The following is a 26997-nucleotide window of genomic DNA, read 5'->3' as shown; positions in this document are numbered from 1 at the left end:
CAGAGAAGCCATTACAAGTGTATTTCTATGAAAGGCTATATTTGTACATAAAACGTATCGCCATTGGAATATCGCTTATTTATCAGTCTATTGCAGCTGTGATCTCCCCTCTCGATCATGTAGAAAGAGTGTTCAAGTTTTGGAGTAGCTGATTTTGACTATATGCGGTGGCTTGCCTCTACTTCTCATTAGATTAACTGACCCAAAATTCTGCAGCGTTTGATTGACCCGCCATTGTGTTGATAGAGTTAACATATAGGAACCATGCCTAGCGAAGATGTTGCTGTCATGAGAGTTCAGTCGTGTCTAAGAAATAGATCCTTCTATAACTGAAGGACCAACATTGCGTAACACATAAACACGGGACTCTCTCTATCTCTCTCCATGTAAAGAAGTGGTATTGATATTAGTAGTCTACCTCTTGCATGTACGCGGTTCTAATTGAATGCTAAAGCTGTCATCGAAGCAGAAGACCAGGATTCACACCGAGGGGTTTTTCACATAAATCTTTCTTGTTTGTAACAATGTATACATAAGACTGTCAACTGGAACGACTTTAGTTTATTCCAGCTAAAAGGTGTGTGTAACCAAAATGAGTCTACTTGACCTCTAAACAATCAAAGAGTTTAAGGCCGCCATTCGGAATACAGCATCTGCACATCATCACATTATTAAGGTTTCAGTGTATATGAGATTAGGTTATCGTTAGTAACATCAAAGAGTTTTCTTGGGGTCAACAATTAAGATGTTTCAGCTAATCTAGTTAGCAAAGTAATACAGGAGTAACGAATCCTAAAATACAATTGAAAATCAAGTATAAGATTCAGTGCTGTTCACTAATTCCATGGCTGCTTCTAAACTTCTTTCTCAAAGACATTTGAAATCGAGGAGAATAAAAAATATTAAATTCTTGCTGTCAGGATCATAAAATCCAATCAGGTCATTCAGGATTTTCTTGACAGTTATATCATGAAAACGAAATAAGGAATAAGCGCCATGCAATTTGTCTACAACAAGATCAGCTATCATTGTATCATTGTAATCCTTTATGCATAGTTATGATCAAGAGGTTTACCAGCATCAAGGTGAAATTGTCAAATCTTTATAAGTAAAACATCTGCAATCTCATCTTAACCAGTGAACCCTTTATTACTGACAACAGTTCTTGCAATTTCACATTTGTATAATGAAGGTCCCGATATCTTTTGTTACTATTTTTAAAGTTATTTGTTAAACATTCTCGTATGGGCTTTCTCGCAAGATTAATTACACTATTTCTTCATTTCTTAAAGCTCACTAAATCTACTATTTCAGTCAGTGACATAATATGTGATCGTTTCAAAGGTCAAATGAAGGGAATCTCCTTATAATGCTAGTATCTAATGAGGGTTATGGCCTGGTCGCGAAACACTCTCAAACATTCATGATAGAAGCTATTGGCATCATAAAGTCAATGACCCTAAATTCAAAGCGAACTGAAGAATTTGATAAGTAATAAAAGCGCTTAAAAATGGTATGGCAAAATATTATGGTTCCGCTGGGGGTCGATCCCAGGACCTCTCGCGTGTGAGGCGAGCATGATAACCACTACACTACGGAACCATTGGTACTCAGCTTCCAAACTACACTTTGTGATGACAACTGTACCTTTCATGGTCCTTCCATTAGTTTTTATAGTTCATTCGGCACAGCATCATCAGTGCTATCCGCGTTTGTAGCTCAGTAACATGTTATGTCTGTGTCTCAAAATGAAGTCAAAATTAGCTGAATTCGTTTTGCTCACGAACAATTTCAGCACCATAATCATCAATGTCAAGCTCAACGCTACTCATTCGATACATAGGTGATACACGCGAGCTGGATGGAGACAAAAAAAAAACACATTATCTGAAGGAGAATTCTTGTATAGAGCGACAAAATTACCTTAGATAACCCCCATGATCCTTTCTGGCATAGGACCCTCTCTATCATAATATATAAGAGGGAAGGTACGTAACTTCCAAATATTTAGTTCCACCCATGACCCTCGATTTCCTTCTTCTCTTTCCGTCTATAAAGGCACACGACCATACTATATGGCTTGTTCTACTCCGGAGATATTTTTCTATTCATCAAGCCATATTGACTTTTCTGCGTTGTACCAAACTGAAGTTACGGGCTCCGAAACGTGCGATTTCGCGAATTTTGTCTCTTGGGACAAGTACGTGCACATGTGGAAACCGGTGAACAGAGCTACATGTACCATGTTTGCGACTCTACGATGCAACCATCCTTGAATTACAGAAAAGTGGGAGATGCAAACGTAATTTTTACTTCCCATTAACTCGATTCAACTTAATGAACCATGTTCCATGCAAGAATTAGACATTGTCTTCTTCACTGCACATACATCGCATACATGAGACACGATTTTCAAAGTAGGTAATCTATGCGGCACACACGTCAACGCCGAAATATGATTGGCTCAAAAGGTTATACTTATTATCACGTGAGCTCGGACTTGTCCCAGCAGCTAATCTAATCAGCGTGGTAATACAATAGCAACGAATCCTAAAATCCAATTGAAAATCAAATATAAGATCCAGTGGTGTTCACTAATTTCATGGCTGCTTCTAAACGTCTTTCTCAAAGAAATTTGAAATCGAGGAGAATAAAAAACATTAGTTTGTTGCTGTCACGATCATAAAATTCAATCAGATCATTCAGGATTTTCTTGACAGTTATATCATGAAAAGGAAATAAGGAATAACCGCCATGCAATTTGCCTACAACAAAATCAGCTATCATTGTATCATTATAATCATTTTTGCATTGTTATGATCAAGAAAGTTACCAGCATCAAGGTGAAATCATCAAATCTTTAAAAACATCTGCAATCTCATCTTAACCAGTAAACTCTTTATTACTGACAACAGTTCTTGCAATTTGACATCTGTATAATGAAGGTCCCGATATCTTTTGATACTATTTTCAATGTTACTTGTTATACATTCTCGTATGGGCTTTCTCGCAAGAGTAATTACACTATTTCTTCATTTCTTAAAGCTACCTAATCTACTATTTCAGTCAGTGACATAATAAGTGATCGTCTCAAACCTCTTATGAAGGGAATCTGCTTGTAATGCTAGTATCTAATGAGGGTTATGACCTGGTCGCGAAAGACTCTCAAATATTCATTATAGAAGCTATTGGCATCATAAAGTCAAGGACGCTAAATTTAACAGCGAATTGAAGAATTTGATAATTAATAAAAACGCTTAAAAATGGTTTGGCAAAATATTATGGTTCCGCTGAGGGTCGATCCCAGGACCTCTCGCGTCTGAGGCGAGCGTGATAACCACTACACTACGGAACCATTGGTTCGAAGGTTACAAAATACACTTTCTGATGATATCTGTACCTTTCATCGTCCTTCCATTAGTAATTATAGTTCATTCGGCACAGCATCATCAATATTATACGCATTTGTAGCTCAGTGACATGTCATGTCATGTCCGTATCTCAAAATGAAGTTAACATTACCGAATTCGTTTTGCTCACGAACAATTTCAACACCATAATGATCAACGTACAGCTCAAAGCTACTCATTCGATCCATGATATAAATCATGGTATGCATGATGTTGATCCTGGGGATATGGAAAGGTTCCTATTTGATGGAGAATTCAGATGTTATGCGTATTGCCATATGGCACATGTAAACCAGCAACATATGCATCATTTATTTGTCATTCTATTACTTTTCATTTCTACTAAATCTGTGCTTATGGTGCGATTTGTTTACTACGTAGACCACGTATATCTTTCTGTGACACGCAACGGCTGTCAAATCTTCGTTTGTTAATGATTTGATATATTAACAGTATTTACACCATGGCAAATAGATTAGATAGTTCAGTGCTTTGTCCTAGCGACATCTTCTCGATTGCATAGTTACCTCCCTTTGAATGTAATGTCAACTAACCAATAGCGTGTAACAGCGGTGCTTTGCGCATGGGCCGAAAATGGTAGGGACGATTCACTTCAGAAGGATACTTTGTCGGTTCAGCAATGACATACCACCACAGAGAAGCCATTACAAGTGTATTTCTATGAAAGGCTATATTTGTACATAAAACGTATCGCCATTGGAATATCGCTTATTTATCAGTCTATTGCAGCTGTGATCTCCCCTTTCGATCATGTAGAAAGAGTGTTCAAGTTTTGGAGTAGCTGATTTTGACTATATGCGGTGGCTTGCCTCTACTTCTCATTAGATTAATTGACCCAAAATTCTGCAGCGTCTGATTGACCCGCCATTGTGCTGATAGGGTTAACATATAGGAACCATGCCTAGCGAAGATGTTGCTGTCATGACTGTTCAGTCGTGTCTAAGAAATAGATCCTTCTATAACTGAAGGACCAACATTGCGTAACACATAAACACGGGACTCTCTCTATCTCTCTCCATGTAAAGAAGTGGTATTGATATTAGTAGTCTACCTCTTGCATGTACGCGGTTCTAATTGAATGCTAAAGCTATCATCGAAGCAGAAGACCAGGATTCACACCGAGGTGTTTTTCACATACATCTTTCTTGTTTGTAACAATGTATACATAAGACTATCAACTGGAACGACTTTAGTTTATTCCAGCTAAAAGGTGTGTGTAACCAAAATGAGTCTACTTGACCTCTAAACAATCAAAGAGTTTAAGGCCACCATTCAGAATACAGCATCTGCACATCATCACATTGTTAAGGTTTCAGTGTATATAAGATTAGGTTATCGTTAGTAACATCAAAGAGTTTTCTTGGGGTCAACAATTAAGATGTTTCAGCTAATCTAGTTAGCAAAGTAATACAGGAGTAACGAATCCTAAAATACAATTGAAAATCAAGTATAAGATTCAGTGCTGTTCACTAATTCCATGGCTGCTTCTAAACTTCTTTCTCAAAGACATTTGAAATCGAGGAGAATAAAAAATATTAAATTCTTGCTGTCAGGATCATAAAATCCAATCAGGTCATTCAGGATTTTCTTGACAGTTATATCATGAAAACGAAATAAGGAATAAGCGCCATGCAATTTGTCTACAACAAGATCAGCTATCATTGTATCATTGTAATCCTTTATGCATAGTTATGATCAAGAGGTTTACCAGCATCAAGGTGAAATTGTTAAATCTTTATAAGTAAAACATCTGCAATCTCATCTTAACCAGTGAACCCTTTATTACTGACAACAGTTCTTGCAATTTCACATTTGTATAATGAAGGTCCCGATATCTTTTGTTACTATTTTTAAAGTTATTTGTTAAACATTCTCGTATGGGCTTTCTCCCAAGATTAATTACACTATTTCTTCATTTCTTAAAGCTCACTAAATCTACTATTTCAGTCAGTGACATAATATGTGATCGTTTCAAAGGTCAAATGAAGGGAATCTCCTTGTAATGCTAGTATCTAATGAGGGTTATGGCCTGGTCGCGAAACACTCTCAAACATTCATGATAGAAGCTATTGGCATCATAAAGTCAATGACCCTAAATTCAAAGCGAACTGAAGAATTTGATAAGTAATAAAAGCGCTTAAAAATGGTATGGCAAAATATTATGGTTCCGCTGGGGGTCGATCCCAGGACCTCTCGCGTGTGAGGCGAGCGTGATAACCACTACACTACGGAACCATTGGTACTCAGCTTCCAAACTACACTTTGTGATGACAACCGTACCTTTCATGGTCCTTCCATTAGTTTTTATAGTTCATTCGGCACAGCATCATCAGTGCTATCCGCGTTTGTAGCTCAGTAACATGTTATGTCTGTGTCTCAAAATGAAGTTAAAATTAGCTGAATTCGTTTTGCTCACGAACAATTTCAGCACCATAATCATCAATGTCAAGCTCAACGCTACTCATTCGATACATAGGTGATATACGCGAGCTGGATGGAGACAAAAAAAAAAACACATTATCTGAAGGAGAATTCTTATATAGAGTGACAAAATTACCTTAGATAACCCCCATGATCCTTTCTGGCATAGGACCCTCTCTATCATAATATATAAGAGGGAAGGTACGTAACTTCCAAATATTTAGTTCCACCCATTATCCTCGATTTCCTTCTTCTCTTTCCGTCTATAAAGGCACACGACCATACTATATGGCTTGTTCTACTCCGGAGATATTTTTCTATTCATCAAGCCATATTGACTTTTCTGAAGTTACGGGCTCCGAAACGTGCGATTTCGCGAATTTGGTCTCTTGGGACAAGTACGTGCACATGTGGAAACCGGTGAACAGAGCTACATGTACCATGTTTGCGACTCTACGATGCAACCATCCTTGAATTACAGAAAAGTGGGAGATGCAAACGTAATTTTTACTTCCCATTAACTCGATTCAACTTAATGAACCATGTTCCATGCAAGAATTAGACATTGTCTTCTTCACTGCACATACATCGCATACATGAGACACGATTTTCAAAGTAGGTAATCTATGCGGGACACACGTTAACGCCGAAATATGATTGGCTCAAAAGGTTATACTTATTAGCACGTGAGCTCGGACTTGTCCCAGCAGCTAATCTAATCAGCGTGGTAAAGCAGCGGGGGGGGGGGGGGGGCGAATCGGACATTTTGTCGAATCGTCATTTGGTTTAATTAATACTTTCTGCACTCAGCGGATCCGGTGTCGTCAGCGCCTGGTAAAAAAAAAACGACGTCGTCGTCGGGGGGATCGTCCAATCGTCATTTGGTTTAATTAATACCTTCTGCGCGCCGATCCCAGCGTCGTCAGCGTCCGGTAAAAAAGCGCGACGACCGCGTCGATGTCATCCCCCCCCCCCCGCTGCTAAGTGGCTATTTACAATGAAAATTATTTACAACTAACCGAATATTTGGTCAAGTCCGATACGATATCGTGTCCGAGGATCATGTAAATTTATCGTTACAAATCCATGTGGGGTCGACTGAGCATGACTAAAAAAGTTTCGAAAAACATTAAAGTCTATGTCACTGCCGCACCATGTCTGCCAAATATTTCGTAGCGTGGGTGTATCAACGCCGTTGAATACAGCAAGAATATTGCAGTTGTCTCTGATTACTTTTGGAATCTGAGTGTATCGTTGAGTGACATATATCACGTCAGTGTTTTTATGCCTGCCTCTGGAAAATATCCTAGCTGGGTTTTTTTGATTGTCTAACATAACATCATCGTACACGACTAGATTGTTAACGTCGCCATCAATATCATCGATACCTGGTGCATCATTGATATCTGTAATAAACTCAATAACATTTTTTTCAGCGATCGCTGATGCATTCTCGTAAAAATCTTTCAACACATCGTAGCATCGTTGATCATCCACGCTAGGGGCGATTAAATACAACTTATCCCACTTCATCCATCTCATTATTAAATTGAGTAACAATTGCGTCTTGCCGGATCCAGATGGTCCGATGATAATCATCCGGATCGAGTTTGGTAACGCTGCAACATGCTTAACTGGTTCTCTTGTTTTAGTCGCCGAAAAATCAATTATATTCATATCTCTATACATAAATTATGGATCTATATTGTGTGAAGTGTAGAGTGCGTACTGGCACAAATGATATGACAACCGTTACAACAAGAAATAACAGATCGGCACTTACTGGTAAGTGTGTACAATGCGGTATAAAGAAATTTAGATTTATTTCTATTAGACCCGGAGATGTTTTAAAAAAAAGCGAGGAGGTGACATCGCAGCCAAGTTATCAAAACTCCCCGGAACCCCGTGGGCAAAGTATCCAGGAGAAAAGCACCTCCCAGGATATAGCTACTGTGGCCCCGGAACACGATTAGATATCAGACTCGATGATCAAAATCAACCCAAACCCGGTGAGTATCCAATAAACGCTATCGATAAGGCGTGTCATGCTCATGATGTTGCTTACTACAAAAGTAGCGATCTGCAACAGCGTCATATCGCGGATGTAAAATTAATTCACGCGTTAAATGCTATTCCTGATAAATCCTTCAAGGAAAAATTGGCCTCATGGTTGGTAAAATCGGCTATGAAAGGTAAATTAATGATTGGAAGCGGAGCTTCTGGCGCTGGTAATTGAAAACGCTAGCGTTTATAATAACAACATGGAATCCATCTATTATTCTCCGAGAGGATACTGGAAGGGGAGGGCCGCAATTGGTAAGCTTGCAAGCGCTGCAAAAGTAACGAGGGCCACTGCGGCTAATTGGTTATCCAAACAGGCTATATGGCAAATTTATCTACCACCGCCTAAACAAATCAACTTCTCGCGCTTTGATGTCAGCGTACCTAATGAAGTTCATCAGGCTGATATACTATTTCTACCGCATGACAACGGTTACAAATACGCGCTAACCGTAGTTGATGTTGCGAGTCGATACAAACAAGCGGAACCGTTAAAAACAAAGTCGGCAACTGAAGTAGCCGATGCGTTTGAGCGGATTTATCGAAGAGGTCCTCTGCGCTGGCCAAATCTATTACAAGTTGATCCTGGTAGTGAATTTCGCGGCGCTGTTCTATCAACGCTGAAACATCATAGCGTCGCGATACGACGAGGTCATACTGCGATACATCGTGATCAGGCAATTCAATCGGACTCTTGCTGAACGGTTATTTGGATATCAATACGCAAAAGAATTCATCCAAGAAAAACGATCTCGTGAATGGGTCAAAAGGTTACCAGGCGTAATTGCAGCGTTAAATAACGAGATTACCCGAGCAATCAACATGAAGCCCAGCGACGCGATTAAAAAAAAGCATATACCCGGAAGATCAAAAATAAATAGCGTTTCCAAGCCGATTCTCGGCGATGTCACTGTTAGATATCTATATGAACCAGGAGAGCTTGAAGGCGGTAAAAAAAGAGCTACTGATCCTATCTGGAGTGTTACCACACATAACATATCAACGATAACACGATCAACTGATAGACCACCGATCTATAGACTGGATTCAACTGCCCCACAGCGGGGGTTTACACGCGAGCAACTACAAGTGATACCTGACGATACTCAATTACCCCCGCGTGGTCTTAACTAGCGCCGTTGCGTCTATTACACTCAAGACAGGTCAACCTCACATTGGTTTTGACATGACCGAGACTGTTATCGATCCTGTCCACGGTAAATTGGCGAGCGTCTTTATCCGAATAACGCCAACGCATTACACAATTATAACTCGCGCAGTGATTATTCTGTTGTTGTCGTAACGCAATTATTAATTCGGCATCAATATCAAAACGCCGCTGTTTTTTTTTATCCTGTTGGCGGTAACCCGAGAGTTTTCTATCAATGACGCTTGCATCGATGATGTCGTTGGTGACTCCGTCACTGGCTTCGTCAATAACAATTCTTCGAAGCTGATTTATCCTCCGTACTCTGGACACTGCAAGATAGACTAGATTTGACCATTCGATGCGATTATCAACCATCCAAACAATTGTGTCCGTGATGGTTAGTCCCTGCGAGGAATGTATTGTTGTTGCGTATCCTAGCGTCCACGGGGATTTATCAGCACGTAGCGCGTCCTCTACGACGCTGATATCAACGAGCACGATATCATTCAGCACGAGAATTTGTTTTTTTGTCCCCGACGCTGTCGGGCCTGGAATCTCAACTTCAATGTTCTGCCGCCGTGTGTCCGCGGGTCTATAACATAACGGCACTGGACGCGTTGGAAACTTTTCCTTATGCAACGTAAACAACTTTTGCTGAAGTGTGTCTCTGACTATCTTTCTACTCGCTACAATCAAATCGTTTGGTCTCCATGTTTCCCAGAATTCATTTAACGGCGTTTCCGGAATCACCTCGCGGATTATTTCACATTGAATTCTATCCGGCTGTAATCTGATTAATTTCTTAACCCCGCGCAGTTGTTCATCAAGTGCTCGGTAATCAGTATCGGTTTCTTCATAATAGTCCACAAAACCCTTTAACCAATCATGTGGACCCTCGCCGACAAATGGTGGTGGTTGACCATGATCTCCGCACATTATCACCGCTGTATTCGCGCGCAGCAACCACTCAAGAAACATTTGTAAAACATCTAACGAAACAGTACATATCTCATCCCAGATGATAACCTCAGGAATAAATTTTTCACCCATTCGATCAGGAGTCCACACACCACCGCTGTATCGAAAAAAGCTGTGATAAGTAACGGCGTCAACATTTCGTTGTTTTATCTCTCGCGCTAGTCTATGGGTTGGTGTAAGCACGATTATACTTGCCCGCGTTCGAAATAATTCAATTGCCCGAATCGTCTTTCCTGACCCGCCACAGCCGCTTAAATAAACTGTTTTGTGCCTACAAATTGGATCAGAACACGGTGGTGCATTAGACCATTCTGATAGATTATCACCGCGTAGGTAATTGTTTTCAACGGTGACATCTGCTGACGGGGAATAATCGCGTCGTATTTCTTTTTTAATTCTCCATGTACCCCAACTTTCGTCCGGACTAGTAAACTCGGCTATGTTTCCCTTATACTTTACGTCTATGTAAAATGAATCAACGGCTACTCTAACCGCGGTGTCGGGAAATCTATTTAACATTGAAAATAAATTTATGCAAGCATAACCCAGCATAGACGCCCTCAAATGCGGGTATGCTGGGCTGTCTCCGTCGCTGTAAGTAACAACTGTACCCAACCTTGTTCCATTGGACAAGAAAGCTGTTTTGCAGTTCACGTATCTATTTTTCGCCACTGCGTCCTTGATTACGAAATCATATTCTGCGTCATCTATAATCAGCCGTGAGCAATATCGTTTGTAGTCGCAGTTTTTTCCACCTTGTGTGAACTTACCGATTATTCTTCTACCGAGATCTTTTGCCTCTCTGTTTCGTTGGTTGAATATCTTTTTGGACCATTCGATGATATATTCCTCGTTGGCATCAATGTGTTTTCTGGACTCGTCAATTATGCTATCTAGACGCTCCGGTTCTGGTAACCAGACTTCAGTCTGCGCTCGATATGATATAATCGCGTCACTGACAATCAACGAAACTAGCATTTTACAATCAATCATATACCGTAGCAGCGCTATTGGCAACCACTTCTTTTCAGCCATGTGTCTACCGATCCAAATATAGCAACAGCGATGAAGTCCTGCCGCGAATTCAAATGATACTATGCGAGCGAATCCGGTTAAATCAAAATCAGGCAGTGGTCCATTAATAGCAACACGAGTCATTTCATGTCTGGGGTGTCCAAATCGTTTAAAGTACTCAGCGGCGGATCCATACCCGAGAAAACTCGCTGGATAACAGGCAACCATATCAACCGAGATCATAGCGTCGCGGTTGTATCCAGTGTTCCATAGTCCACCGTGATAGTATTCCAAACAACTGGATTGTACATCCGGTAGAAATTCCTTGCGTGTTGGACTCCACGCATTTTTCCTTGCTGCAACATGAGCCACAACCGATGGAATCGTAAAACAATTTGTTAGCAGTTGTTCATCATGCTCTTCAAATTCCATGGCGGTTTTTTTCATCTTGTTGTGGAACGCTTCAGTGCGATATAATTCACCGTTTGGTCTTACAAACTGATCAAAGGTATCCGCATCGTTTTCAGCGCTGCGAAGTAACCACACTGATACAGGGTCGTTTTTACACAAGCAGGCAATAGCATCAAATAGTTTCCTCTCCGCGAAAAAACCGTCCTCTCCCAGGAATTCCCCCGGGATATACTTTACTGTTCTATCCCGTGGAAATACTGTGATCGCGGGCGTCCACGCGTGTTCGTTATGATCAATAATTTTGATTGGGGTTCCCTTTGATTTGTACTTTGATTCGTATAATACTTCACCGGTTATCGTTGTAACGGTTATTGGAAATCTCAACGACGTTTCTAATCTCGCTATGTCGCTGATGGTTGCTCCTCGCTCGCGCACTGTCTCCTCCCACTGGTTTATTTTGCTACGTCGTAAATCGGTCAGTTTATTTCCTCGACACGCATTTGTAAAATGCTCTATTATTCGTTCTGCTACACAATTTATCCCCATTGACTGTTTCATCGGCGCTAGTTTTCTGATATCAGGTTTCTTATTTAACGGGTATATTCCATAAACAACTGCTGTTTCAGGATACGCTCGTTCATAGTATGGTCTGTCAATTCCGGTTAACAGCCCGGGCTTGGAGTCGCGGCTAACAATGACTGTTTTCTTGTCGCTGAGAACTGGTTCAAATTTATCACGTATGATCCAATTACCTGATTCCACCCGGACAATAAATTTTACTCTAAAGAAATACTTTTTACCGTCAAGTTGTAATATTATCGTTGCTGCGCGGTTGTCGTTCATGGTAGCATCAACAACGCCATCAATTCGAAATGTTGACCAACTATGAGATGCACCATCACGCTTGAATTCATTGATACAATCACGGATTTTATTTAACAGGGTTCTATCGTTTATTAACGCTTTTGGTGCGCCCTCGAGGGCTCTATCGAGATTAAACCTAATATTTTTCCAGGGCTTAATTGCTGCTAATTTCTTGAACTCCTCCTCCATATAATTAAAACAAGTATTTAAATGAAAGAATATAGTATAATGAATCACTGCAAATGGTTGATGATTGGGTCGACAACCCCGTGCAATAAATCATGTAGAGGTGAATTCTGCGGGTATCATTTACAAAGCGTTCGTAATGGTTCTCTTGGCTCCCTCCCGTGCTTGGTTTGCCATGTTGGTGTAAGAGGAAAATCGCAGTTGTGTATTAATTGTGGCGGAAAGCGATACAGGGAGCTAAAACGCTATTATGACAAACGAATAAAAAATGCCGTCATTGACCCCACCGCTGACTCCGTCAAGGACAAAATCATCAAACTCCTCAAGACTACATTGAAAGGTTTATGATTAAACCAAATAATGAATTAGACAAGTAGTATTATTATACAAATGGACCAAGAGTTCAGACCTCACCCTGTGCTCGTTAATTACGAGGCATCTCGCGACGGCGTTGTTCGAAACCGCAGACTGAAGAAGCCGGTTGGTACCGTAAATAATCACGGGTATTTGGTGTTTGGTGCCGGGGGGGAAATTTATCTTGTTCACAGGGTGGTATATGAAGCGTTTAACGGACCAATCGAGGACGGTCTCGTTATTGATCATATTGATGGATGCCCTCAAAATAATTCTCTTATAAACCTGCAAGCTATCTCTCAGAGTGAAAATAGTAAAAAAGGCCAAACTGGTAAATGCTCAAAGCAAGCAAGGGGTGTCAAATCGTTTGATACAATAACGCACGAGGAAAAAACATTTCACTCTATAAATGCGGCAGGAAAATATTTCGACATTTGTAGGGCCTCAGTACGATTTGTTGCAGAACGAGTATATCAAACAGCTTTATCAGGTAAAAATGTACACAGAATTCGATTTTCGTACATAAATAAACCCTCCGATTATATCAGCGAGTGACAAGGTCACCATGACGAATTGTCTGTAATACTTCATACTATCAATAGTGATAGATAACACACCTCGGGATTGATACGCAGGGTTCATTTTGTAAAATAATTTTTTTTATATTTAAAAATAAGGTGTTTTATAAGAATATGAATATCGAAGACATCAATAATATATTAACCGAGATTTCAAAATTAAAAAATCAAGGAATTGAATTATCCGATGGTCTGAACAGCGAAAGAATATTATCCGATTATGAAATTATTAACGAACAATCGAAACGGGGGCGTTTTACCCTGGCCCGCGAGTACGCTTTTATAAAACGATTACAACATACGATTAATGAGAACCTGTACCACAATGACGTAAATGCATTCATTGGACTATTCACTGCCGTTGAAATAGTACGAAAAAAACTTGGACGTGTTTATGAACGACGCCGGGAGATTTCTAGTAAGATCAAAAACATTAGAAGGATTATAGACGAAAACTCCGTGGAGCCCCCGATGGCGCATTAAATGTATACATATTTCCCCCCCCCCCATTCCTGCCACACTCGGCGGGGAATTAGAAATTGCGGAGCAATTGCAATAATGGTAGGTAAATCACTTACTACTCGGCTAGCCAGAGAGCGGCTAGCGGCGCTTAAAAAGTTCATACCGTTACGAGACAGGGTCCGAGAACAACTTCAAACGCGGCAGCAACTACAAACTGATTTTACTGTTGGAAGTGAACAACTCTTTGCTCCGATAACGAGTGCAACCAAGGACGTGAAAACAGCGATATACGGGGATATTTCCGACGAAGAAAGAAAGAAAAAGGCGCCACTGCTTGGCGTACTTGAAAAGATAGCGGCTCAGACCAAACAAACAAAAAGGTCTTTAGAAACACTTCCTGCGGAAATAGCGGTTGCTACAACACACCAACGGAGGGAGAGGCCACCACCACTCGCTATAACGGACCCACAAGAACCTTATGTTACAATGGCCGACGAAGAAGAACTAGGTGCTACCGCAAGAGAACCAGAAGAAGAAATACCCGAAGAAATACCCGAAGAAATGCCGGAACAAGAAAAGATAAGGGCGGGGAATATACCCCGTAATGTACTTAAAAAGGACACAATAGATAAAATTAGAGGCTTCGACAGCGATGAAGAATTGATTAATTTTATTGTTACAAATTTTGATAAGGACGTTCAAAAGGAGTATATCAACAAAGGTTACGAAAAGTATGTAAGGTCGACGGATAATTGGGCAAGAATCGTGTATTTAGCAAGTAGATATAAAGACGAATTATCACGTCGTGGTGATGCCGATTACAAAGCATTCCTCAAGAAAGTAAAAAGTACAAAACCAAAAAAAGGAAAAGGATACAGCGGTGTGGTTGAAAACGCTTGTCCAGGTAGTGTTCTCAGTGATATATCACGGCTGGAAGTACTAATCGGAGGAAAACGAGCCGGAAATAACTCTCCGGAAATAATCAATGAGGCCGCTGATATATTTGCAGGCGGTTATTTGCAGGCGGTATTATGGACATTAATGTATATCGAACGCTCATAGACGAGCTCGTGGATGATTAATTGGAAAACTGGTGTTTTTATAATAAAGACGATTATACACTACAACCATGATAAACCAGTCAGCGTCTACGTGGTAAACTCGCGATTGCCTGTTTACCGCGCGTACTATGGAGATGGTCTCGGTAATACCATTGCGGGGTTATTTACAAGAATGGCTCCAAAAGTAGCGCCGTTAGCCAAACAATTAGGAATGAAGGCTATTGATGTTATTCGTGATAGGGGTATTAGTGCTATTGGAGATGTTGCCGGAAAGGCGTTTTCTGCAGCAAAGGACAAACTAATGTCGTTGGTGAGAAAAAGAAAACAGAAACCACCGGTGATGCCATCAACGACAGTGATGCCTGCAAATGTCAGCAGGGTAATAAATAACGCGGTGGAAAAAAAACTAGCGTCGATGGCTTCGCCAACGACCCCGCCGTCGATGGCTTCGCCATTGATGGCAACAACGGAGCCATCCGCCGATGCAACAATCAGCGCTATCATGAACGCGATAGCGGGAAGTGGTCTTAAACAGAATTCAAAGAACTTACGACGAAAACGACGTTGATGAATCGCAATTGAAAACACTCACATGATAATAATAAAATGTTTGCCGAACCGCTGATCCCGCGTTTGATATGGATGCCCCAGTGCGCAGGGATGATTCTGTCCGTGATTATCAATTTTATTCCTATCAACCACCACAAGCCGACCTACGATCGCGAATTGAACTTCAAGTCCAAGATACCAGTAGATACTTTTTGCCGTGTGAAGCGTTTATCGAAATTGAGGGGGAACTCGTGACAAATGTTGCCGCTAATACACCATACGCAGATGACCCTCGTGTTCGAGTTGGCTTTGTCAACAACGGCATCATGGCGTTATTTGGGAGTGCTAGATATCTCATTGACGGGCGAGAAATTGAATCAATAGAAAACGATGTTGATGTTGCAACAACGATAATTGGATTAGCGAGATACTCGGATGATTATACAAGATCGGCGGGCCCATCTATGATTTTCGCGAAGGATACCACTGATAACGCTGATCACCTTCAGTACATTAACGTGCTGACGAAAGAAAATACCGCAGTTGACCAGGCTGAAGCAGCTAACCCAGACCGCAGAGCAAAACCAGGCGCTGATTTCACTGTTATAAAAAGTATTAACGGTAATCACAATCTAGGATTCGCAACACGATTAGGGATGTTGCAAGGACAACGCCGACGTTTTTCATGCGCGATTCCACTCCATCACATATTCGGATTTTGTAGAAATGTCAGAAAAGTTATCTATGGGGCTAAGCATACAATTGTGCTAGCGCGAAGGGGCGATGATAACAATGCAATATGGCGTGCTGCTGGCGTCGATAACGGTAAAGTCGTTTTAACTAAAATAGCATTGTGGATGCCGGTGTTGACTCCATCAGTTACCACGGAAGCACGATTGTTATCATTTATGGAACAGGGAGGGAAATCGTTGTTAAGTTGGCTAGCGGTAACAACTGATGCTAAAGAGGATAATGTTGCTGATACATTTACATGGCATTTGGCATCAAAACAAGGCGTTTCAGCCCCGCGTCATATATTTATAGCGCTACAGAATAAGGATCGATTGGGCAATCAAGAACACAGCCATATGATATTTGATCAATTAGGAGTCAGGGATGTTTCGCTGAGAATAAACGGACAACAGGAACCATCCGAGGATATACAGCTTAATTACGGCGACAATCATGTCGCACGTGTGTACCATCGTTTGCTGTCATATATGGGTCGTGATCAAAACGTCGACACTGGTTTGCAAATATCACAACTTGATTTTAAAAACCTGTATCCGATTTATTATTTTTCGTTGGAACATCTTGATTTAACGAGACAATCCGTCGTTGATATACACTTCCGAGCTCGTATAGCCCCGGGTGGTGTTAATTATAGAGCGGTTGCTGTCATTCTCAGCGATAAATCAATGCTGCTAGAAGGCGTTGGTGGACGAATGAGAATCGTTGATGCGCCAGTGGAAAACATGTAATTGAAAACACAAACGCGTTTACAATAAAATGTCGTATAGTGTTGTCGGCGTTACACTAACTGATGGTCAAGTCAAGAAATTACGATCAATGTCGGCTAAACAATGCGGGACCACAATAACGCTGAAGCCGTCGCAGATGGCAGGTGGTAATCATAGGATATCGTTGACGGCGCGTCAAATAAAACATTTCAATGATGCGATGAGGAATAAAAAGGGTGTTCAAATAGATTTTTCGGCCGCAGCGATTAAAAACATGGAAAAGACCGGTGGGATATTTCCGCTGTTAGCTGTGATTCCAGCGTTGATTGCCGCGGCCGCACCAGCAGTGGCTAAGGCGGCGGCGTTGGGGGCCGTTGGAACCGCGGCGGGGATGGCATTGAAGAAGGCAACCGGGAGAGGCTATAAAAAAAAGAAACGAGGACGATCCGTGGCCGGAAAGGGTCTAAGACTACCGGGAACCCCGTATTCATGGTATTCGGGAAAGGGTCTAAGACTACCGGGAACCGTTTATTAACGCAAGAGTCAATGACTCCTATGTCTAATTTTGATTTAATAGATGCCGCCGACGCGTTAGCGATAAAAAACTTCAGAGGTGTTTTTATGAGGGATCAATTACCGGCGGCACCAAGGAATATTGAGACCGGCATAATTAACCTCGATAAATCCTCCGGAGCGGGAACTCATTGGGTTGCGTACGCGATTGATCCGCGTGCGATCGTCTATTTTGATTCATACGGGTTAGCCCCGCCGAACGAGTTCATGCGGTATATCCGGGCGTGTTCAGCCCCGGTTTTTTATTCCACGCTGCCAACACAGCAATTAAGTGACCCACCGATATGTGGCCGTGAGGTATTGAACGTACTCGCGGCGATTTCATCATCGCGGAAACCACCTCATGTGGTTGTAAACGAATACACTAGTGGGGTCGTAGAGGCCCGGCGGGTTAATTAAAAACACTGGTTTTTTTTACAATAACGATGATTGATATTTGGGGACGACCTATCTCGGCGCTGAAAGAATCCACGGAAACGCCCGCCACCAATGACATAAAAAAACTAATCGAGGATGAAATCGCTGAAACGTTGAACCTAACCAGTGTTGACCCGGGCGAAATAGTTGTATTTCAAGACCGCCAGGGTAAATTGAAATCCAGTAATGTGTCGCTGGATGACGTTTTAACACGACAGCGTGATGCCGCCGAGAACGCTATCGCGCTGTATACCAGCGACGGACGACTCAAACCGGGTGAACATCTACTGACGATAACGAATAGGGTAACATTAATCCAAGACGGTTTTATAAGGTTGGATAGATTGGTGACCGAACTTGACACGCAGGTGAAAAAATCTGTCACCGAGGTGAAAAAATCTGTCACCGATATACAACTCACTACCGCTAGTTTTTTTGGGACCCCGACGGTAACCGAACCGAATATTACAACAATAAAAAATACTATTTCGGAGTTTACAACGCTGTCGGGCCAATTTTACACGTTACGAAAAAATGTTAACAGGATCGATGACAACTTTGATAAATTTTTTGGTAAAAAAAATACCAAGCTGGATGAAATTACAACAACTATAAATGATATCACTGCGTATGGACAGGAAATAAGAACAATCAAAACTGATGTTGCAGCGAACAAAGGGAATATAGACGCGCATACAGGGGAAATAAAAACAATCAAAACTGATGTTGAAGCGAACAAAAAAAATGTAGACGCGTATGGAGGGGAAATAAGAACGATCAAAACTGATGTCGCAGCGAACAAAAAAAGTATAGACGCGTATGGAGGGGAAATAAGAACGATCAAAACTGATGTTGCAGCGAACAAGAATAATGTAGACGCGCATACAGGGGAAATAAGAACGATCAAAACTGATGTCGCAGCGAACAAAAAAAATGTAGACGCGTATGGAGGGGAAATAAGAACAATCAAAACTGATGTTGCAGCGAACAAAAAAAGTATAGACGCGTATGGAGGGGAAATAAGAACGATCAAAACTGATGTTGCAGCGAACAAAAAAAGTATAGACGCGAATACAGGGGAAATAGTAACGCTCAAAACTGATGTTGCAGCGAACAAAAAAAGTATAACCGAGAATACACGGGAAATAAATATACTCATTACTAAGGTTGCAGCGAACAAAAGGAATATAGACGCGCATACAGGGGAAATAGGAACGATCAAAACTGATGTTGCAGCGAACGGAAAAAATGTAGACGCGCATACACAGGAAATAAATACACTCATTACTAAGGTTGCAGCGAACAAAAGGAATATAGACGCGTATACAGGGGAAATAGGAACAATCAAACTTGATGTTGCAGCGAACAAAAAAAGTATAACCGAGAATACACGGGAAATAGAAACAATCAAAACTGATGTTGAAGCAAACAAAAAAAATGTAGACGCGCATACACAGGAAATAGTAACGCTCAAAACTAATGTTGGAGCGAACAAAAAAAATGTAGACGCGCATACACAGGAAATAGTAACGCTCAAAACTAATGTTGGAGCGAACAAAAAAAATGTAGACGCGCATACACAGGAAATAGTAACGCTCAAAACTAATGTTGGAGCGAACAAAAAAATGTAGACGCGCATACACAGGAAATAGTAACGCTCAAAACTAATGTTGAAGCAAACAAAAAAAATGTAGACGCGTATGGAGGGGAAATAGTAACGCTCAAAACTAATGTTGAAGCGAACAAAAAAAGTATAGACGCGTATGGAGGGGAAATAAAAACAATCAAAACTGATGTTGCAGCGAACAGAAAAAGTATAACCGAGAATACACGGGAAATAGGAACGATCAAAACTGATGTTGCAGCGAACAAAAAAAGTATAGACGCGCATGTATATGAAATAGGAACAATCAAACTTGATGTTACAGCGAACAGAAAAAGTATAACCGAGAATACACGGGAAATAGGAACGATCAAAACTGATGTTGAAGCGATTAAAGACAGACTACCTAGAATGACAGAGCAACTCGAAAAAATAAAAATCCCTCATGAGAACGCCATCAACACAGTATACACAATTCGGCATGGATCATTCGATTGGACTCCTACGGATAATACAGTAAATATCACCGCAACTGTTAAGGGCATTTATCGATTGACATTGATTTCAGCGATGCAGTTCAGTATATCATCGTCGAGTTCATCCGGGTTTAACAATACAATATCAACAATCGTTGACAAAAATGCAACCGAACGGTTTACAATTAGAGCCGTTGATAGCGGTCTATTTAGGACAAACATGACATGGTATGTGGAATTTGTAGTGGATTTAAGTGAGTAATTGAAAACAATAGTTCTTTTAAAATAAAATGACCACCAAGGTAATTGAATCAGAGGTATCACCGACGTCACATCAATATCGATTCGATACCGTAAAAGAGTTCTCCGCGAACTTGAAAACGCTTTCCGAACAATACCGCGCAAAAATAAAAAAATACCGCCGAAAAATAACCACCATCGACGTGGCCGTGTACTCGGTGTCCGGTATAGTAGCTGGTACCGGCGTCATTTTATCCACGGTGACCATGATGGCCCCGATCGCTGTTCCAATCGCTATCTCCGCGGCGACAACAATTGCTGGAGTCGCCAACGCAATCACTAGAAAGATATCATCGTGTTCTCAAAAAAAACTCAACGAGTATACAGTAAAACATCAAATAGTATCCGACGCGTACTCGAAATTATCCGGGTTGATCTCGTTGTCGATTGATAATTCGTTCCTATCCGATGTTGAATTCTCCACGATGGTCCAGTTGTATGGCTCCGCGATGTAAAAAATCGAAAATTTCCAACTGGAAGCCGGAAACCACGTCGCTGAAACCACTTCAATGGGCTTAAAACATTCTCCTGAAAACAAGCAGGTTGTTAATATTCGGTGTTGAAATTAAACACTAAAAACACCGAATAATAATAATGTCGCTGAACCCCGAAGGGTTTCAATCACTTCAACGGATCGCGGAGAACACCACTCCGGTACAAACAAGTATGATATCGATAACGTCAACGAAACCCGAATTCAGTGTGAACTTCCCATCATCGGTTCCAGTAAAGGAAATAGCGCTGGCAAAATTGCGAGTATATCACAGTTGGCCTAATATCCGAGCGGACGCATTTAACGGACAACAACCTAATAACTCGGCGCGCAGAAGGTATTAATTAAACCAAATGACGATTGGACGATCCCCCCGACGACGACGTCGTTTTTTTTTTACCAGGCGCTGACGACACCGGATCCGCTGAGTGCAGAAAGTATTAATTAAACCAAATGACGATTGGACAAAATGTCCGATTCGCCCCCCCCCCCCCTGCTGCTGGTAATACAATAGCAACGAATCCTAAAATCCAATTGAAAATCAAATATAAGATCCAGTGGTGTTCACTGATTTCATGGCTGCTTCTAAACGTCTTTCTCAAAGAAATTTGAAATCGAGGAGAATAAAAGACATTAGTTTGTTGCTGTCACGATCATAAAATTCAATCAGATCATGCAGGATTTTCTTGACAGTTATATCATGAAAAGGAAATAAGGAATAACCGCCATGCAATTTGCCTACAACAAAATCAGCTATCATTGTATCATTATAATCATTTTTGCATTGTTATGATCAAGAAAGTTACCAGCATCAAGGTGAAATCATCAAATCTTTAAAAACATCTGCAATCTCATCTTAACCAGTAAACTCTTTATTACTGACAACAGTTCTTGCAATTTGACATCTGTACAATGAAGGTCCCGATATCTTTTGAAACTATTTTCAATGTTACCTGTCAAACGTTATCGTATGGGCTTTCTCGCAAGAGTAATTACACTATTTCTTCATTTCTTAAAGCTACCTAATCTACTATTTCAGTCAGTGACATAATAAGTGATCGTCTCAAACCTCTTATGAAGGGAATCTGCTTGTAATGCTAGTATCTAATGAGGGTTATGACCTGGTCGCGAAAGACTCTCAAATATTCATTATAGAAGCTATTGGCATCATAAAGTCAAGGACCCTAAATTTAAATGCGAATTGAAGAATTTGATAAGTAATAAAAACGCTTAAAAATGGTATGGCAAAATATTATGGTTCCGCTGGGGGTCGATCCCAGGACCTCTCGCGTGTGAGGCGAGCGTGATAACCACTACACTACGGAACCATTGGTTCGAAGGTTACAAACTACACTTTGTGATGACATCTGTACCTTTCATGGTCCTTTCATTAGTAATTATAGTTCATTCGGCACAGCATCATCAATATTATACGCATTTGTAGCTCAGTGACATGTCATGTCATGTCCGTATCTCAAAATGAAGTTAACATTACCGAATTCGTTTTGCTCAGGAACAATTTCAACACCATAATGATCAAAGTACAGCTCAAAGCTACTCATTCGATACATGATTCAAATCATGGTATGCATGATGTTGATCCTGGGGATATGGAAAGGTTCCTATTTAATGGAGAATTCAGATGTTATGCGTATTGCCATATGGCACATGTAAACCAGCAACATATGCATCATTTATTTGTCATTCTATTACTTTTCATTTCTACTAAATCTGTGCTTATGGTGCGATTTGTTTACTACGTAGACCACGTATGTCTTTCTGTGACACGCAACGGCTGTCAAATCTTCGTTTGTTAATGATGTGATATATTAACAGTATTTACACCATGGCAAATAGATTAGATAGTTCAGTGCTTTGTCCTAGCGACATCTTCTCGATTGCATAGTTACCTCCCTTTGAATGTAATGTCAACTAACCAATAGCGTGTAACAACGGTGCTTTGTGCATGGGCCGAAAATGGTAGGGACGATTCACTTCAGAAGGATACTTTGTCGGTTCAGCAATGACATACCACCACAGAGAAGCCATTACAAGTGTATTTCTATGAAAGGCTATATTTGTACATAAAACGTATCGCCATTGGAATATCGCTTATTTATCAGTCTATTGAAGCTGTGATCTCCCCTCTCGATCATGTAGAAAGAGTGTTCAAGTTTTGGAGTAGCTGATTTTGACTATATGCGGTGGCTTGCCTCTACTTCTCATTAGATTAATTGACCCAAAATTCTGCAGCGTCTGATTGACCCGCCATTGTGTTGATAGGGTTAACATATAGGAACCATGCCTAGCGAAGATGTTGCTGTCATGAGAGTTCAGTCGTGTCTAAGAAATAGATCCTTCTATAACTGAAGGGCCAACATTGCGTAACACATAAACACGGGACTCTCTCTATCTCTCTCCATGTAAAGAAGTGGTATTGATATTAGTAGTCTACCTCTTGCATGTACGCGGTTCTAATTGAATGCTAAAGCTGTCATCGAAGCAGAAGACCAGGATTCACACCGAGGTGTTTTTCACATACATCTTTCTTGTTTGTAACAATGTATACATAAGACTATCAACTGGAACGACTTTAGTTTATTCCAGCTAAAAGGTGTGTGTAACCAAAATGAGTCTACTTGACCTCTAAACAATCAAAGAGTTTAAGGCCGCCATTCGGAATACAGCATCTGCACATCATCACATTGTTAAGGTTTCAGTGTATATGAGATTAGGTTATCGTTAGTAACATCAAAGAGTTTTCTTGGGGTCAACAATTAAGATGTTTCAGCTAATCTAGTTAGCAAAGTAATACAGGAGTAACGAATCCTAAAATACAATTGAAAATCAAGTATAAGATTCAGTGCTGTTCACTAATTCCATGGCTGCTTCTAAACTTCTTTCTCAAAGACATTTGAAATCGAGGAGAATAAAAAATATTAAATTCTTGCTGTCAGGATCATAAAATCCAATCAGGTCATTCAGGATTTTCTTGACAGTTATATCATGAAAACGAAATAAGGAATAAGCGCCATGCAATTTGTCTACAACAAGATCAGCTATCACTGTAATCCTTTATGCATAGTTTATGATCAAGAGGTTTACCAGCATCAAGGTGAAATCGTGAAATCTTTATGAGTAAAACATCTGCAATATCATCTTAACCAGTGAACCCTTTGTTACTGACAACAGTTCTTGCAATTTCACATTTGTATAATGAAGGTCCCGATATCTTTTGTTACTATTTTTAAAGTTACTTGTTAAACATTCTCGTATGGGCTTTCTCGCAAGATTAATTACACTATTTCTTCATTTCTTAAAGCTCACTAAATCTACTATTTCAGTCAGTGACATAATATGTGATCGTTTCAAAGGTCAAATGAAGGGAATCTCCTTGTAATGCTAGTATCTAATGAGGGTTATGGCCTGGTCGCGAAACACTCTCAAACATTCATGATAGAAGCTATTGGCATCATAAAGTCAATGACCCTAAATTTAAAGCGAATTGAAGAATTTGATAAGTAATAAAAGCGCTTAAAAATGGTATGGCAAAATATTATGGTTCCGCTGGGGGTCGATCCCAGGACCTCTCGCGTGTGAGGCGAGCGTGATAACCACTACACTACGGAACCATTGGTACTCAGCTTTCAAACTACACTTTGTGATGACAACTGTACCTTTCATGGTCCTTCCATTAGCTTTTATAGTTCATTCGGCACAGCATCATCAATGCTATCCGCGTTTGTAGCTCAGTAACATGTTATGTCTTTGTCTCAAAATGAAGTTAAAATTAGCTTAATTCGTTTTGCTCACGAACAATTTCAGCACCAGAATCATCAATGTCAAGATGAACGCTACTCATTCGATACATAGGTATTAGACGCGAGCTGGATGGAGAGAAAAAAAACATAATCTGAAGGAGAATTCTCATATAGAGTGACAAAATTACCTTAGATAACCCCCATGATCCTTTCTGGCATAGGACCCTCTCTATCATAATATATAAGAGGGAAGGTACGTAACTTCCAAATATTTAGTTCCACCCATGACCCTCGATTTCCTTCTTCTCTTTCTGTCTATAAAGGCACACGACCATACTATATGGCTTGTTCTACTCCGGAGATATTTTTCTATTCATCAAGCCATCATTGACTTTTCTGCGTTGTACCAAACTGAAGTTACGGGCTCCGAAACGTGCGATTTTGCGAATTTTGTCTCTTGGGACAAGTACGTGCACATGTGGAAACCGGTGAACAGAGCTACATGTACCATGTTTGCGACTCTACGATGCAACCATCCTTGAATTACAGAAAAGTGGGAGATGCAAACGTAATTTTTACTTCCCATTAACTCGATTCAACTTAATGAACCATGTTCCATGCAAGAATTAGACATTGTCTTCTTCACTGCACATACATCGCATACATGCGACACGATTTTCAAAGTAGGTAATCTATGCGGCACACACGTCAACGCCGAAATATGATTGGCTCAAAAGGTTATACTTATTATCACGTGAGATCGGACTTGTCCCAGCAGCTAATCTAGTCATCGTAGTATTACAATAGCAACGAATCCAAAAATCCAATTGAAAATCAAATATAAGATCCAGTGGTGTTCACTAATTTCATGGCTGCTTCTAAACGTCTTTCTCAAAGAAATTTGAAATCGAGGAGAATAAAAAACATTAGTTTGTTGCTGTCACGATCATAAAATTCAATCAGATCATGCAGGATTTTCTTGACAGTTATATCATGAAAAGGAAATAAGGAATAACCGCCATGCAATTTGCCTACAACAAAATCAACTATAATTGTATCATTATAATCATTTTTGCATTGTTATGATCAAGAAAGTTACCAGCATCAAGGTGAAATCATCAAATCTTTAAAAACATCTGCAATCTCATCTTAACCAGTAAACTCTTTATTATTGACAACAGTTCTTGCAATCTGACATCTGTACAATGAAGGTCCCGATATCTTTTGAAACTATTTTCAATGTTACTTGTCAAACGTTCTCGTATGGGCTTTCTCGCAAGAGTAATTACACTATTTCTTCATTTCTTAAAGCTACCTAATCTACTATTTCAGTCAGTGACATAATAAGTGATCGTCTCAAACCTCTTATGAAGGGAATCTGCTTGTAATGCTAGTATCTAATGAGGGTTATGACCTGGTCGCGAAAGACTCTCAAATATTCATTATAGAAGCTATTGGCATCATAAAGTCAAGGACCCTAAATTTAAAAGCGAATTGAAGAATTTGATAAGTATTAAAAACGCTTAAAAATGGTATGGCAAAATATTATGGTTCCGCTGGGGGTCGATCCCAGGACCTCTCGCGTGTGAGGCGAGCGTGATAACCACTACACTACGGAACCATTGGTTCGAAGGTTACAAAATACACTTTCTGATGATATCTGTACATTTCATGGTCCTTCCATTAGTTATTATAGTTCATTCGGCACAGCATCATCAATATTATACGCATTTGTAGCTCAGTGACATGTCATGTCATGTCCGTATCTCAAAATGAAGTTAACATTACCGAATTCGTTTTGCTCAGGAACAATTTCAACACCATAATGATCAACGTACAGCTCAAAGCTACTCATTCGATACATGATACAAATCATGGTATGCATGATGTTGATCCTGGGGATATGGAAAGGTTCCTATTTAATGGAGAATTCAGATGTTATGCGTATTGCCATATGGCACATGTAAACCAGCAACATATGCATCATTTATTTGTCATTCTATTACTTTTCATTTCTACTAAATCTGTGCTTATGGTGCGATTTGTTTACTACGTAGACCACGTATGTCTTTCTGTGACACGCAACGGCTGTCAAATCTTCGTTTGTTAATGATGTGATATATTAACAGTATTTACACCATGGCAAATAGATTAGATAGTTCAGTGCTTTGTCCTAGCGACATCTTCTCGATTGCATAGTTACCTCCCTTTGAATGTAATGTCAACTAACCAATAGCGTGTAACAGCGGTGCTTTGTGCATGGGCCGAAAATGGTAGGGACGATTCACTTCAGAAGGATACTTTGTCGGTTCAGCAATGACATACCACCACAGAGAAGCCATTACAAGTGTATTTCTATGAAAGGCTATATTTGTACATAAAGCGTATCGCCAT

At 40.3% G+C, this 26997-nt stretch overlaps 6 non-coding genes across 6 annotated transcripts; all 6 read right to left on the bottom strand.

Moving 5' to 3' along the window:
* Window positions 1–1529: 1529 nt before the first annotated feature.
* Trnav-cac (transfer RNA valine (anticodon CAC)) lies at window positions 1530–1602 on the bottom strand. The gene has a single exon. It is a non-coding gene; the product is annotated as a tRNA-Val (tRNA).
* A 1680-nt stretch (window positions 1603–3282) lies between these two features.
* On the bottom strand, window positions 3283–3355 carry Trnal-cag (transfer RNA leucine (anticodon CAG)). Its single transcript has one exon. It is a non-coding gene; the product is annotated as a tRNA-Leu (tRNA).
* A 2238-nt stretch (window positions 3356–5593) lies between these two features.
* Trnav-cac (transfer RNA valine (anticodon CAC)) lies at window positions 5594–5666 on the bottom strand. The gene has a single exon. It is a non-coding gene; the product is annotated as a tRNA-Val (tRNA).
* Window positions 5667–22097: 16431 nt separating this feature from the next.
* Trnav-cac (transfer RNA valine (anticodon CAC)) lies at window positions 22098–22170 on the bottom strand. Its single transcript has one exon. It is a non-coding gene; the product is annotated as a tRNA-Val (tRNA).
* Window positions 22171–24401: 2231 nt separating this feature from the next.
* Trnav-cac (transfer RNA valine (anticodon CAC)) lies at window positions 24402–24474 on the bottom strand. The gene has a single exon. It is a non-coding gene; the product is annotated as a tRNA-Val (tRNA).
* A 1677-nt stretch (window positions 24475–26151) lies between these two features.
* Trnav-cac (transfer RNA valine (anticodon CAC)) lies at window positions 26152–26224 on the bottom strand. Its single transcript has one exon. It is a non-coding gene; the product is annotated as a tRNA-Val (tRNA).
* Between the last annotated feature and the right edge of the window lie 773 nt (window positions 26225–26997).

The sequence above is a fragment of the Sinohyriopsis cumingii genome, chromosome 4, assembly GCF_028554795.1.
Source record: "Sinohyriopsis cumingii isolate HCF-2022 chromosome 4, ASM2855479v2, whole genome shotgun sequence".
NCBI classification, from domain to species: domain Eukaryota; kingdom Metazoa; phylum Mollusca; class Bivalvia; order Unionida; family Unionidae; genus Sinohyriopsis; species Sinohyriopsis cumingii.
Note: the sequence above shows the minus strand (reverse complement) of the source record. Positions and strands in the feature narration are given on the sequence as shown.